Source organism: Diorhabda sublineata, chromosome 9, assembly GCF_026230105.1.
Source record: "Diorhabda sublineata isolate icDioSubl1.1 chromosome 9, icDioSubl1.1, whole genome shotgun sequence".
In the NCBI taxonomy this organism is placed as follows: domain Eukaryota; kingdom Metazoa; phylum Arthropoda; class Insecta; order Coleoptera; family Chrysomelidae; genus Diorhabda; species Diorhabda sublineata.
The window spans coordinates 5,027,390-5,039,781 of record NC_079482.1 but is presented as its reverse complement, the minus strand read 5'-3'; positions in this window follow the sequence as shown (position 1 = coordinate 5,039,781).

Below are 12,392 nucleotides of genomic sequence, written 5' to 3'. Positions count from 1 at the left end.
CAGATAAAATGAAACGCATTTGAACTTTTCCACTACATGAAATCCCTCAAAGTCGCAAGCTACACGTGTTCTCCCGTCTCCCTTGGGTCAAAGGCGCACTGTGCCATTTGTCGGAGGATTTTCGGATTTGCACTGCATCGGAGACAGGTATTTACCTTTATATAATATATAGCAGACAATAAATATTGTCACTTTTTGAAGGAACATGAAGTGCATTTTGATCTAGCGGAGTATCGGAAACGATCGTGAATGAATTGCTAAACAAGAGCTGGAAAAATGTCTAGTCTACTTCAAAAAATTAGTCTCTTTTTAATAAATAAAAAAATTTTATATGCTTATGTACTTTGTGATTTTCTCTCTTTTGTATCTAAGCTCGATGAATACCAATTTAAATTTCCTTTTTCCAAATTTTCAAAATACTATCTGCAAATTAATTGATTAGACGATCGATATAAATGAAAAGGAAGGCCTTCACAGTAAATTGCACAGTTGATATATATTTTCAAAGAAAAATAGAACGCCACGAAGATTAAGAAGTTTAGTAAATATTTTGACACCCAATAGAGATACAAAAATGTTGTATACACAAGTTCCATTCAAAATATTTCCACAAAATGAAATATATACAGAGTTGATGAAATATTGAATAAAATTTTGGAGCTCAACACGTTATTTTCTTTGCCTTTTGAATGCGTCCCTATTTTTCGATCCAAAATCGATTATGAAAAAATCTTTTTTACACGTTAAACCTTCCAAACGGGAAAAAATTACTGATTCAAATACAAGTAAACTATACATCACTCAATAAGTGGTGTGACTGACATACAGATGGCGCTACCATTGTCAAATTCATATAACGTTCATGATGTACCAACTTTCAGAAGACTACGTTTAAAATTTCACCTTGAGAAAGATTTTTTCAAAGTGGATGCCGCGTTTATTCACAGTCGATCAAACACAACAACGTGTTGATGATTCAGAGCAGTGCTTCGCCATGTTTACATGTAATAAATCAGATTTTTTGCGTCGATATGTGACAATGGATGAAACATAGATCCATCACTTCGATCCGAAATCAAAACGATCATCATCTGAGTGGACTGCAGCCGGTGAACCACGTCCTAAGCGTCCAAATACACAACAAGGTAAAGAAAATCAATAGCGAATACTTCACGAAGTTGTTGGATCGTTTGAATGCAAAAATCAAGGAAAACGGCCTCATATGTCAAAAAAAAATCACTGTTTCACCAAGACAATGCATAGATTCACAAGTCGATGGTAACGATAGTTAAATTGAATGAATTACTTTTCGAATTGCTTCCTCATCCATAGTAGAGTCCAGATCTGGCTCCCAGTGACTATTGCCGATTCGCTGATTTCAAAAAAATGCTAGCCGGTAAGAGATTCAGCTCAAATAAAGAATCAATTGCTAAAACTGAATCCTATTCTACAAGCTCGCCATCGAGAAGTTAAAGAAGTGTTAAAATAATTGTATTACTAATAAAATGATGAATAAAATCAATTTTTGGCAAAAAAAATGTTTTACTTAATTGTTCATATGACTTATTGAGTGATGATGATTCTAAGAGTAGGAAAATGATTTTATTTCTATTCAAAAACTTGAAGTAATCTTTTGTAACGTTTTAAAAAATTGATGAATTGCTTTATCTATCCCATCCACTGTCATGAATGTTTCTTCAAATTCAAAAATAAATAGAAACAGCACACGGTAAATCAGTTGAATATTGTGGATAATCAATGATTGTTACAAAGGTTTCAAGTAAAAAGTGGTACAACAGTAGCAAAACAATCACTGTAGTGTACAGCAACATTTTTTATCTCTTTAAAGATGTGCTGCATTATGAAGTTAGAGTTGAATAGCCCATTTTTAGTTGACTCGTATTGTTTGGACATATTTTCCCTTTTACACTTTCACGCACTAGCATTAATATCTTCTGTAGCTCCTAGAATTTCTTTAATTTAAAGGAAGGAACCTTCAAGTATTCGTCGGTATCATTGGAACAACATTACTTTATATTAGTTCCAAAAACATGGTTACGTTTTTCAAAATAATTTAGATAGTTACGGAACTACTGAACATATAATTTCACTGAATCACCTTGTTTAATAATTGTCTAAAAGACAGAGTAGAGTTTTGCACTTCTTCGATTGGTGGTAAAAATTTTACTTTATCTTATTGCTTGGATGTTGCTAGGATATTGTTAGGATGTGGATTGGGGATTGAAACTGAAGTTGCAATCATGACATGACAGCTGTCATCAAGTCACACTTTAGACACTTGGTAATTCATGAAGGCTCAATCTAAAGTTGCTGACAGCTTGGTCAATACAGAGAGCTGTACGGCGAGAACGAAATAACTTACCTGGTGTACTCAAAGGAATGCAAAAATACATTTCTCTCGATGATCCCTTCACAAAACTGTCAGCAACTTTGGATTTAGTCTTCTTGAACTACCAAATGTGTGAATTGCTGACAGCTGTCATATCACGTGCGCGACTTCTTTTTAAACCTCCATCACCTATACGCTCAAGGCTGTCAGCAGCCCTCTAAACCATTCCTATCAACACCTATACATAAATAGAAAATTAAATTTACAACATTGTTCGATGGCAATATTTATCTCTAAGTCTATAGGGTTAGTATTATGGATGTGATGTGAGGATTACCTTCAGCTGGAATTTACCGAAGATTACTTACAGCTCTCTAGGTTGATCTTTGACGAACGTGAGACAAGGCCTGACTTTTAAAGCAGCGGAATGTGACATTCGAATAGAACCTGACCGTTGCCCTAACCTATTTTTATTTTACAGATATGAGCTAGATAGCATATTTAAATGTAATAACTGCTATGAGAATAAGTTGTTAGTTACTTATGCTGTGTTTTATGTGGTCGATAAGAATTGATTTGTTAATGTTTCTAGTCAACAGATAGGCGTGATTCTTGGTGTCGTACACTTTCTTCGCCTGTCATACTCCGCTGCTTCAACGGTCACATTCGTTAAACATCAATCTGGCGAGCTGAACGCAATCTTCGCAACACCAATATGTAATATGTAATAGTTTTAGCAAATAAAATTATTAGACTCACTCAAGGAGCTGCAGGTAAATATTTTATGACGTACCAGTTCACTTCATTCGTATTCAAGTTTCAATGCATGTTACTATTGTAGAAAAAAATACGATGTTCACCATTATTTGACTTTTCCTAACGTTCACGCGTATGTGGCTCTTTACAAGTAACAACTTTTTGACATAAAGATGATCAAATAACATTAAATTTAGTGTTTCGGAGCTTCCTCAATCGCTATGATAGGTGCGTCTTGGATCTTCTTCGACCATACGTCTCATTCTCTCAATGTGACCAACAGTAGCTGAAGAACGGGCGTGCTTTAAGATTCCCTCAAATTCGCCACGCCAGCGAAGCACAGCTTCTCATGCAGTACTTTCGTCGCTTGAACTGACCATATTACGATGGAAAATAGTATGGACGACTAACTGTGGCCTTCTACTTAAGGATTATATTTGAAAATATAGTATTGCTAGTACTAACTCCTCTAGTAAAGAATTTTTGATAATTTGATAATTAACTCAAATTTATTTACTTTCCAAGTTCTGATTGTTGAAGTTTTAGCTTCATGTGATACGTCTATACAACTCGTAAAACTTCAGATAAACAAAGTCCTTATTATAGGGTCGTTTGAGTCCATTTCGTTTATTAGAAGACTTAATGACCGCGCGAGAGGTTGGGCGGAGCAATTGCCTTCTTTGATATGCGAACATTTCCCCGGCTTTCTGCTATATCGGAAAGGATGTTTATCTATCTACGACAATTAGTGTTTATGTTCCAGTCCGGTAATTGCTTAATCGCTTCGGTAGGTTCACCTCGTTCACGATTTGTTTTGAACTTGTTGAGGATTATATGTCTCGAATGGTAGAAGTTAGGCTCACAACTATTAGTATAGTGAGTTCGCAGTGATGTTACTCACTCAAAATAGAATATAAGAAAGATGGTAATGATAATTGAAATACTTACTATGTCTGCTAGGTTGCACACTTTCGGACGACGTCACCTCATTTGGTCGATCACGGTCTTCGCAAGTCGTACAGCCTCGTTTAAACTCTAATACCCAATATTTCACTGTTAATAACGAAGAAGCAGTCTCGACCAGAGTAGAATCTAGTTAAGCTTGTTTCTTGGTCAGCCTAACGCCTTTCAAATGAAAATATTGTATATTGATGGCTGCCAAACAAATACTAAACAACGTGGAGTCTGCAAACTTGACATACGCTGTATAGATGGTGTACATTCTAAGACAGCGGTTTTTTTTCAAGCAACTGCCGCCATCTCTGCATCAGGCCGGGTACTTGTGATACCATCCTCGTATGATAACTAAAACTATGAAAAGTGTGATTTACATGGAAATATAACATTTCTGAACTTATTCCTCGATTGACTAGTCTACGAAATTGGTAACATGTTGGTTCATACGTGATAGTTGTGTTTGCAAACTTATTTAGAAGTGAAGCACTGTTCCGGAAAAAATGTGAACATGTACGCCGGTTTGGAGAGCGTTGGAAATAAGAGATGGAACGAAATGTATGAAGTAGGGTAAATGGCACACCACTGCCTATGAAGAATTTCAAAATTTATTGAGTTTTACACATTTGGTTTGTTCTAACAGACTGTTTGTAACTACGAGGGTGGTTCAAATATGAACCCGAATTTTGCTGTGAAAGATTTACAGTTACAAAGCAGGAAATTTTTCTAGATTGTTTGCCTCACATTCCGCAGACTTTTTCCACCTCTACGGAAGCTTTCGGATGCCTTTCTTGGCCTGTCACGTAATTTTTGCGCACGAAGGACTCTACCTGGGCATTGGTTTCGCATCACATTCCGCCGAGTACCTCTTCCAATGGATAGAATAGATAACAGTCGTATGGCGATAAATCGGGTCTATAAGAAGTATGTTCCAGTGTATCTCAACTCGTTCGATGTTTTCATCGTAAGCTCTGGCGTTGTCTTGTAGCAATATCGCACTACGAATTGGAATATCGAGTCGTTTTGATCTGTAGACAGGTTTCTTTCTTTACAGAAAAGAAGTATTAGCATCTGAATCGAATAGAACTGATGTGGGAAATCGGCAAGTTTATTTCATTCACTTCTGACTATGCATCAAAACTGACTTTTGTTTCATTCTGTACTGTAAAGTCCAGAAAATGGCATTTCACGGTTTCCCTATACTTTACAGTTTTCTTAAATTCTCCCAATCCAAAAATTCAATATGCCTCTCTTTGTTTACAATGTTACCTTAGGGACTCCACTATTAATTTTTTTTAAATAATAAGAGAATAATCAAAGAAGCTATTTTTCAGTAAAATTGTCTGATATGACATATCATATTTTAATATAATTTTGCTTTTTATTTAAAACCGACAACAGTATGAAAAAAACATATTACGATATACGTCCTTGAAGTTATTATTACGGTACTCGATTAAATATTCTTTACTCGGCTCCTTCGTCGCCTCGTCCATAAATATCTATCTCGTACCATACTAAATCACCTCCTGGACATATAAATAATACGGCACAACAATTAACGATATAAGTGGAATATATGACGAAACACGTAATAGGCGAACTGAAATGGATCAGTATCATTTAAAATGATGTTTATATTCCATTTTGTGAAATCATGACAAAAAATCATCTTATTGAATACATTGTTTACACCACCACTACACCAACACTCACAATTACACTATCGCGTTTCAATAAACAAGTTATCGTCTGAATGTAAACTAAAATCTAATGATTTACCTGTTTTATACTAAATCTTCCCACCAATAAACCCTCTCCCGCGAAGATTAATTCCAGCGGGAAAAAACTCCTTGGCGGGAATATTCATGTTCTTTTTTTGAATACTAAACTAAAGAGTGGGCTTTAAGGAATTGGCCCTTTGTCCCTATTTAAGCTACCCTTACATCTAGTAATTTCAATGCTTCCAAATGCAGAGTGGTATATATGAAAGTAGCTGTGGTGGTTGTGACGCAAAGTATATTGGGCAGACTAAGAGATGTGTTATTGTCCGGTTTAAAGAGCACATAGCTCATTATAAATATGGACGGACCGGAAAATCAGTTATTGCCGATCATAACATAAATATTAATAATGTAAAATTGTTAAAAATTGTATCCAATAATAAATTGTTGGATGCATTTCAAAGCATTGAAATTGCTAGGTGTAAGAGTAGCTTAAATAGGGACATAGGGCCAATTCCTCACAGCCCATTCTATAGTGTAGTAGTCAAAAAATGAACATGAATTCCTGCCAAGAAGTTTTTTCCCGCTGGAATTAATCTTCGCGGGAGAGGGTTTATTGATAGGAAAATTTAGTATAAAACAGGTAAGTCAAGTTATTTTAGTTTACCTTCAGTCTCTGAAAACGATAACTTGGTTACCGAAACGCGCGTTTAGACAGCGTAATTGTGAGTGTTGGTGTAAACACTGTAATTCAGTATGAATATGGACATCAGGTTCAGAAATTCCAGCTTAGTTAGAAAATTATCTGATTAGCTATTTTTATTTGGTATAATTTATAGCGAAAATACGGTAAATATATAATTTATAAATGAAATACATCTTAAAGAATCACAAACCAAAAAAAAGAGTCTCAGTTTTGTGAACATATTTTAGTTGGCCTTCCAGTAACGATTATGATGTAAATACCCGTAGTTACATATTCTACGAATCAAACTTTTATTTATAAAATTTGTTGACGTTCTACATTCTACGTCCTCTCAATATCATTTGTCATATATTCTCGTGGATTATAATCAATGACAGTTTTAATCGCATTAACATCAAATCGATAGGTGAAATTAAGTTATTAATTCGCCGAAATCGAGACGGTTCGAATTATTGGATTACTATTTAGTTCATATCCGAAATATCCTTGTTTTTTCTGTAGATAGATGACGATAAAAACTCTCGTTATCCCTACTATATATTCATCTCATACCAAAATCTCAGCTCCTGTATTAAAAAGTTTCGTTCTTATTTTCTCTATGTCCTCTACTGTTACAATCAATTAAATGCTGAGAGTTATAGCGTAATAAATCTATGGGATACGCTATCAGGGTCGTTGATCATCTCCTATGGTGCGTTTCTGGTCCTACAGTCCTTGAGCCGTATCATTCAAGTGTTATCAGATAGATAACAGTACTGAGGAGCATCATGAGGCAATAATTGTCATTAAAATAGAAATTATACCCTCAGGAGATGTTATTAATGTTGATAATTCCTGATATCACGTATAGTTTATGGTTGGGAATTGAGAGATTACTTTTATAAATAGACTACAATAACAAGTAACAAAATTTAATGATATTACTGATACTAACATTTATTCGTAATAATTTATGTTAGTGAAAGTACCTGGGATTTTTTGTGTTTATATTAGAAATCTACAAAAGTTTTGACACCTATTGTAGTATATTATTGAAAATTACATGCTTGTTTTGAATTGCAACAGTTCTTTTTGTTTCTCAATAAATATGTAAGCTTACGTTTGTTGTGGTTCACTTGGAGGCGGTCATAAACACATTATTGTCCAATAATGGAAATCTAGATAATATGGTGATCCATTTCCAAAAGAAATTTTTCCCGTGATCAAACAAAACATGAATCTGCATATAGGATAAAAAATTCTAACTAAGTTTGATCTCTTAATATCAATTTTAAGTACTTACAATTTAAATGTAAAGTTTCATCACTTAAAATGTATGTGAAGAAATTTTTTTTCCAAATTTCTAGTATTTAATCACTTATATAACAATGTACATCACTTTGATGGACATTGTACGGAATTTTATCCTTTTCGAAATCGCTTTTTTTTGTAACTCGCACTGGGTCACTAATAGGAGTCATTAAAGCACAGTTTTTTAAAAAAAACATTTTCTTCTATTGGTGAACCATTTTGAGTTACACAAAAAAGCTCGTTAGTATTGGAAATTTGAAAAAAAAAATTACATATATTTGAAATGATAAAACTACATATTTAAATTGTAAGTACTGAAATTGGATATTAAGAGCTCAAACTTTCTGAGATTTTTTTTCTATGTAGATTAATATTTTGCTTGAGCACCGAAAAAAAAAATGTTTTTCGGAAATGAATCACCTTACTAGATAACCACCTAACCAACCTCCAATTTTTAACCTTTTATATCCCATTTTTGAGTATTTTCTACGCAGGCTTAAGAAAACTCGTTATTTTCCCAAAATAAAAACGAAAAACAAAAAAAAAATTACTCTTGTACCTTTTAATCCTGTTTATACAAAGGAATTGGAAGGAATTTCTAATAAAATGGGTTTTAAATTGGTTTATAAATCCAACTGTATATTAGAACTATTGTTGGGTAATCCTCAAGATAAAATACAAAATTTAGCAAAGAGTGGTAGTCGGTTAGAGTAAGAGGTTCGTTAAGGTCTCATTCAAAATATGGACGACCTGATGCCAATCACGCTGCTAGTCATAATCAAATATAAATAATGTAAAATTGTTAAAAAAGGTATCCAATAATAAGTGTTGGATGAAATATGAAAAATTCCTGCCAAGGATTATGCCAACAGTAGAATATTCAGTCACCATTCTAATTGTCTTCTGGAGTGTTTCTTATTATCTTTTTTGCTTTCTCTCCTTTGAACCTTGGCTAGATCCCTTTAGAAACTGTGTAGTCACGTCTGTTTAACCATATATTCTGATGTTTGTATCTTATTTATGTATCGCTAGCATCTTTCAACAATTTTGTCTGTCTCTTCGGCATCCTATCCCCTCGTCCCACTTTTTGCAAGCTATCTGCTTTAGTAATCCCTTAAATATCTTAGTGTTGACGTGATTATAGTCAGAGGGCCCACGTGCAAACAAAAATGATTACCAGCAAGTTGTAACTTTCCAGAGTTTACGTCCCTCAAAATTTCGCTATTAGGAGAATTTAGCAGTGGATACTTTTTCCGGCAATTTTCAGGGAAACATGTCAATTTGACGTCTACGTGAAATATTATAACCAGCAACTCCCTTTTAACTTTGAGGAAAAGATTTATTTTTTTTTGAACACTCGTAAAAATTTGTCCGACAAAAATTTTGGTATTTTTAACGTGTCCCCCACTCTAAATATGTCGACTGGGTGACGTTGTGTTTGTGACTACCAGCCGGCTGATTTTTCTGGGAGAGTTTGGTTTGAAAAAAAAATTACCCTATAGTCCGTCAAAGATCTCGAAAAGTTTTCGCAGTCTGACGCCTCGAAGATGACGATTTTGCGATACCATGGTTGATGATAACCAGCTGTCGGACAAAAGTGTCATTACTTAAAAAAATTTTAATATCAATCTGAAAACGTAATTGTCCTACAAAAATATCGGTGTTTTGTTGCTTGACCAACAAATATAAAATTTTTAAAATATATAAAGTTTTTTGTTTCATTACTTTTAAACAACATAGAATAAAACTGTTTATCTGATGAAAAAATATATCCAAAACATTATTTTCGATGTAAAATTTCTCGCTGAACACGATTCTTGTGACAAAAAAAAATCTGAAAAACCATGGAAAGCGGGGGAATGGAAAAAACCTCGAAATTCTTCAAAAATCGAAATCTCAAAAATACCATCATTTTTATCCTCCAAATTCACAGGAAATATTTATAATAAAAATATCTTTAACACTAATTAGTGAATAAAGTGCATTATTAATACTATTATTAGATCAATATTGATAAATTCAAATTTATAATAATGTTTATACACATATTACATTTATAATTAATTTATCAAAAATAACTATATTCTTTTTCTTGTAAAAAATTTTTTTAAATAGATTTAATTATATTTTAATAATAATTCTAATGGCACCGTTTAAGTTTATATTATTATATTATATTAGCAGATACCTATTTTCTAATATATAATATATGAGAAAATCTGTATTTTTGGATTCGAAAAGAAGCTTAATTACACCTGGAAATCTAAAATTTATATGGTATTAGAGGTAAAATGCTCAACTGTTCAACTTTTGTTCTACACATTACAGTTCGTTGAATCATCTACCAACTTAAAATTCACTTCACTTCTTCAGTTGTACACAATTTTTGAGATAAGGTTACATTATAATATACTTGTCTTCTTCTTCTTCTTCCTCTTTCAATAGGACCAGGTCCTGTACATTTGGCCCTTTTCCTGGATCTTCCTGAGAGGCTAAACTCCAGCTCTCGTACCACTCTTTGGTGGTTGCCTACAGGTCTGCGTGTGTTCAGTCTCTGAGGTTTAGCCCACTTTGCCCATCTGTCTTCTGGCATTCTTTCTACGTGACTTTTTCGTGCTCTTCTCTTATGTTATCACTCCTTATTCGGTCCCTGACAGTGACTACCTTGATGGTTCGCAGTATTACCATCTCTGTGGTTCTAATTATTCTTTTTGTTGTTGATGTCTCGGCTCTAGTTTCTGAGGCATATGTGAGAATACGTCTCACTAACGTTTTATAGTTTCTGGTCTTGCTCTGTGAGCTCATCGCTTTGTTTCTCCACAGTATATCTCTCAGACAGCCGCTGACTTTTGATGCTTTCATCGCTTGTGTTCGTGCCTCCACTGTCAGGTTTCTTTCACTAGATATATTCACTCCCAGGTAATTGAATCTTGACACCTACCGTATATATTGATAAAATAAGTTAAATCAAGAATTTGATACGTTTAAATTATTGGATTATGGATAGTAGAGCTCAAACCAATATGTGAACGTCTCAGAATCTCAGAAATATAAACCTACTGTTACAAATCCCGAATATTATCAACAAGAGACGTCCTAATAAGCTAGTAAATCTTTATTCTTGCTACTATTACACTAAGACTAACAATTACACTGACTGAGACATGTTACAATAACCAAGTTATCTTCAAAGACCACCAGTGAGTTTCTTCAAATAATCTGTAAATAATATAATTAATTCAAGTGAATATGTTTGCTTGAAATCTTCATGATGTCCCATGGGGTAGTTGCAAGATTATGTATTTCACTTTAATAATTTCAGTTTTCTGAGTAAAAATAGTTCATGATTCCTTTGAGACCTCTAGGAATTACCGTAATGATTTTATGGCGTTCATATTATATTCGCTAAAAGACAACTCAAACAAAATATAAATTTCATGAACCACTTATTTCTCATAAAAAGAAAACCGAACTAGAAGATCCTGTTTCCCCTAAGCAAAGAAAGCTTTTTCACCATATTTACTGAGTTAACGTGGAAGGAATATTAGGGGTCTATGTTGAAGCAGGGTTAAGAAAAATTATCATTCTTAAGAAGTAGACACAATTTCATTTTATTTTTCAATAGTTTCAACTATTATGTCACAAATATGAAAGACCAAATAGGAATAATTTCTTTCTCATTTTTAAATTTCAATTTAATCTTCTCTAAATTTCTAAATCTCTAGTCTAAATTTCACTCATAGGACCAGCAACTATTGGAATCGTTTATTTACTCAAAAATCTTGTATACCGCGACCCAAAGGGTCTAGGATTTATCTTGGTACTGGCTGTGGTACTGGATATCCCAGATGATCTGTTAATCCCACTCCTCTTAGAAAGTTCAGAAAGTGGTTTTAGTGGCAAGAGTTCTTCTTTTTCAATGCTTTCTCTATCGTTTTGTAGTCGATACCACAAAAAAGTCCAATGAAGGGTTTGTCTGCCTCAACTTTAGTCTATCATCTACTTCGTTTCCTTCAACTCCGCTTTATTCTAGAATCCATTGCTGGATAGCTTTATTTTTCTTTCGAGCTTGTACAGAAATTCCCAAAGACGTTTGTTTGATATTGGAGCGTAGAGCTCTAATGGATGTTTGGTTTTCGGGGTAGAATGATGATCTTTCTAGATTAAACTGATCACTATTTTCAAATGTATATATTTCTACTATAAAAATTTTTGGTGTGTTGTAAAGGCTTTCAGAGTGATTTATTCTAGATCTGTAAACTGTTATTCCAGTTTTATTTGCATGTATGACTTTTGAAAACCACTCCTAACTACAACGATTTCGGGCTCACTGTTTTATAAAGAATGCGTTTGTTTTCATTAATGATTGTAGTCAATTCTATAACAATAGTATGAATAGAATCAATTTTTTCACAGTAATTTGGTAATCATTACAAAAACTGATGATAAGAAGCATGTTTGGAATACGATAAGCTGCAGATATGAAGTAATTTCGATATCGAATACCTGAAATCGAAGTTGAGTCATTCAGAGAGCCGATGAACAATATCCTATTTCTTGAAGGATTACCATTTATACGAGTTAAAAATGAACATCAGTTCCAAAATTATGT